This window comes from Eriocheir sinensis, chromosome 27 (genome assembly GCF_024679095.1).
Source record: "Eriocheir sinensis breed Jianghai 21 chromosome 27, ASM2467909v1, whole genome shotgun sequence".
Lineage (NCBI taxonomy): Eukaryota > Metazoa > Arthropoda > Malacostraca > Decapoda > Varunidae > Eriocheir > Eriocheir sinensis.
In genome coordinates, this window is record NC_066535.1 from 9,965,779 (window position 1) to 9,970,133 (window position 4,355).

Here is a 4,355-nt window from a genome sequence, read left to right on the forward strand (position 1 = left end):
CACGGTCCCAACACACCACCACCACCACATTAAAGGTGAATAGGGTGGGTTGTTAAGAGGTAAGTTGTGGTAAGTGCAGGTAAATGTGATAAGTAAGTAAGGTAAGTAAGTAGGTAAGTGTTGTAGGTAGGTAGGTAGATTGATAGGTAAGTAGGTGAGGTTAATAAGTGTTTCAAGGTCATTGGAAGTACATGCGGTCTCTCTCTCTCTCTCTCTCTCTCTCTCTCTCTCTCTCTCTCTCTCTCTCCACACACACACACACACACACACACACACACTGTCTTTAGGTTAACATGTGAATAAATTACCATGTGCGTGTGTGTGTGTGTGTGTGTGTGTGTGTGTGTGTGTGTGTTTCATTATGCACAGCCACCTTCGTAACAACGCGCCGAGACGTATGTGTGTACCCAATATCCGGAGTTGCTAAGGCTGAGTAGAAAGAAAAAAAAATAATAAAAAAGTTTGGACTGCTCGTAACCTTTAGAAATGTGTCTCTCGTTTGTTTATTTGTTTTACTTTAGAACTGCGTAGGGTTGAGTGACTTCTGATGCGCTGTTTGACAATACGAAGGCGGGTTTTTTTTTTTTTTTGTGTGTGTGTGTGTGTGTGTGTGTGTGTGTGTGTGTGTTTTACGTGTACGCCTATATCGCCGGCAGGCTCTCTTGAGGATGGTAGTCGGCCCCAGCCCGTCATGGCGCAGGCAAGAGTTTATAGTGGCGCCATCTTATCTATACACACACACACACACACACACACACACACACACACACACACACACACACAAACAAACACAAACAAACAAGCACCTACACAAACACAAACGTCAACAAGCAAGCACCCGATGTTATATAAGTCGTGTGTGTGTGTGTGTGTGTGTGTGTGTGTGTGTGTGTGTGTGTGTGTGTATGCCCCGCCTTGCTCAACTCCTCCCGCCAACCCAACCAGTGCCACAACAAACCCTCATTGCGTTGGCACTTGATAAGGAGGGAGTGACAAGGGTGGGGCCACGCGTGTTGTTATCTCATGGGGTAGTCAGGTGTGTGTGTGGGGGGGGGTAGGGGTAAGCAGGTATAAGGGAGGGAGGGAGGGAGGTGTGTAAGAGGTGAGGAAGAGTGACTTAATATCAACAACGATTACCAGTTAGCTCATCTTGTGGTGGACGGGAAGGCGAGGCGAGGCGGGAAGATAACAAGATATGGAAGGGAGAGAGAGATAACGTATTTGTAAGGGTGCGAGATGAGCAATGGACTTATATAACAACAGAAAGGCATCAAAAGTTAGCTCATCTTGCGGTATAGATAGGCGGGCGGGAAGGCGAGGCGAGGCGGGAAGATAACAAGATATGGAAGGGAGAGAGAGATAAGGTATTTGTAAGGGTGCGAGATGAGCAATGGACTTATATAACAACAGAAAAGCATCAAAAGTTAGCTCATCTTGCGGTACAGATAGGAGGGCGGGAAGGTGAAGCGAGGTGGGAAGATAGCAAGATATGGAAGGGAGAGAGAGATAAGGTATTTGTAAGGGGGCGAGATGAGCAATGGACTTATATAACAACAGAAAGGCATCAAAAGTTAGCTCATCTTGCGGTATAGATAGGCGGGCGGGAAGGTAAGGCGAGGTGGGAAACTAAGAGGATGAGGGAGGAAGGGAGAGAGTCAAGATGTGTCAACGTGTGAGGGATGAGAAACAGCATGACACAGAACAGCCAGAAATCAACCTTTACCTCATTATATTGTGGGAGAGTTAGGCAAGGTAGGAAGATAAGATGCAAAGGAAGGAAGAAAATGAGGTAAGATAATTTTATGTGAGTGAGAGATTAGGACTAGTTCAATATAGCATTAGTAACAGCCAAGAATCACCCCATTATAGCTCTTTTTTAGGGAGGATGGATAGACGAACGGGATGGTTAGATGGGAGGGTACTAGGGTAGGTAGGTAGAGGAGAGGAAGGGAGGTGTTGGGATGGGTGCAAGGAGGAGACGTGTGAAATAGCACTATAAAACAATCAGACTAACCACACATCACCTTGTTAACTCCCCTTGCTGTATGAGGATAGGCCGGACAGGAAGGTAAGAACAGGTAAGGTAAGGAAGAAAGAAAAGTAGGTTAAGGGGGGTAAGGGAGGAAGGGGAAGAGAGGAAGGAAGGGGAAGACAAGAAGGGAGATGGAAGGAGAGGAGCGGCAGGGAGAGGACAGTTACCTCCCCGTTCTTTAACAGGTAAGGTAAGGAAGAAAGAAAAAAGAGATTAAGGAGGTAAGGGAGAAAGGGAAAGAGAAGAAGGAAGGGGAAAACAAGAAGGGAGATGAAAGGAGAGAGCGGGAGGTAGTGGAAGAGGGGAAGGGAGAAGAAAGGGAGAGAAACGGGAGGGGAAGGGAGAAGAAAGGGAGAGAAACGGGAGGGGAAGGGAGAAGAAAGGGAGAGAAACGGGAGGGGAAGGGAGGAGAAAGGGAGAGAAACGGGAGGGGAAGGGAGGAGAAAGGGAGAGAAACGGGAGGAAGGAGAAGAAAGGAGAGAAATGGGAGGGAAGGAGAAGAAAGGGAGAGAAACGGGAGGAAGGGAGAAAAAGGGAGAAACGGAGGAAGGGAGAAGAAAGGGTTAGAGAGTACTAACACCTTGATATGATGACTGGATTAGGCGTAATATCACTCAGTAACCTCACATAACACATATAGCAATATGGTATGTTAAGAAAAATTACGAACGGATGTTCAAGGAGGGGACGAGGAGAGAGGAAATATCATACTCATCCAACGATTAGTTTAGGAGATATCTGCAAAAAACACCGTTTGTCTGCCGCTGAAATGCTTGTGATATAATATTGTTTCTGGTGTCGGGTTGATCTCAATAATCGGAGCCACGCAACTTGCTCCGTCGTGTGTGTGTGTGTGTGTGTGTGTGTGTGTGTTTACCTACGCCCCATATCCACAAATAGGTCCTGCGACATCACTATATGACTTAACACGAGGGAGACTGAGTATTGTGGTGGCAAAATATATATAAGGGAAGGGAAAACACTATTGCCATTTCCTTTGTATTTGTGTTCCTGTCATTTCGGTCTTTTTATTTTTTTAACTTTCAATGGCTTCAGGCTTTTCTAGTTATTATTCATCATTAACTATTTTACGATTATCTTCCATTTCATTACTGGATTCTCTCTCGCCATATCCTTGCGTCTGTTTTTTTTTTTTTTTTGTGGTGTGTGTGTGTGTGTGTGTGTGTGTGTGTGTGTCATTTCTTTTTTTTTTTTTTTTTTTTCTTACCTACTGTCTGACTCCATTACAGCCGGGTGGGAAGGGTCGGGCTCAGAGTCGGGCAGGGTCAGGTCGGTCAGGTGCCAGGTGTCCGGTGCGTCGGCTCTGCTCCATCACCTTGAAGCAGCCAGGTAAACACGTGCATGCAGGGGCCAGGTGTCGGTGGGCCGCGTGGAGGTAACGCGGTACAGAGTCGTATTCCTAAAATTTCGGCGCCCAACCACGCACATCTCACAAGGCTTTCGTAGGATTTCTAGGATTTCCATCGGTACCTTTATGACCCTAGTGGTAGTTTGACCCTTCCTCTGTGCCATGAACCTAAAAAAACACTCATGGGAACCTGATTAATCTACCTTTCGGCCTTTGGAAATAGGTGAGGTGAGAGGTGGAGGCGTCTGAGAATACTGAGCAAAGACAACTCCGCTAGGCAGCACCAAGAGGCTTCTGGCAGCACCAACTTGTCGCCTTGCTACCGACCAGCGAAGTTACGTATGGCACCTTGGTCTGTAGTGGTCGGCCTTGGCTGGGCGGACTGCCAGGTTAGACCACGCCTCATTCCAACCCCTTCACCGGGCTGATGGTCTAGGGGTATGATTCTCGCTTAGGGTGCGAGAGGTCCCGGGTTCAAATCCCGGTCAGGCCCATGTGGACAAATTTTTAAAATGATCGTATCGGAAAAGTGTATTTTTTTCATGTATTATCTTCGTTATTATGTATGTGTGTATCTGTGTTTTTTATAGATAAATACATAGATAGTTAGAATGAGAGACAGATAGATAGACATATACAGATACACATTACCAATTTGTATTTAGCAGCACCCAGCGAGCTTTTTGTTGTTGTTGTTTTTGCCCTCGAGCTGCCTCCGCTCCATCCAAAATAAAAAAATCGAACGAAAACTCTGATATCATCAAATACTCATTTTTAATAATAATAATAATAATAATAATAATAATAATAATAATAATAATAATAATAATAATAATATAATTTGCCAATTTCTGGGGGGGTTACGTTTCGTCTGTGGCGCCGGTAGGCTTTCTTGGTGGGGCCTGATGGTCGGCCCCAGCCCGTTATGGCGCAGGCAGGTGTTTATAGTGGCGC

At 45.8% G+C, this 4,355-nt stretch overlaps 1 non-coding gene across 1 annotated transcript; it reads left to right on the forward strand.

The window, feature by feature from the left end:
* Positions 1 to 3,822: 3,822 nt before the first annotated feature.
* Trnap-agg (transfer RNA proline (anticodon AGG)) lies at positions 3,823 to 3,895 on the forward strand. Its single transcript has one exon. It is a non-coding gene; the product is annotated as a tRNA-Pro (tRNA).
* The last annotated feature ends 460 nt before the right edge of the window (positions 3,896 to 4,355 follow it).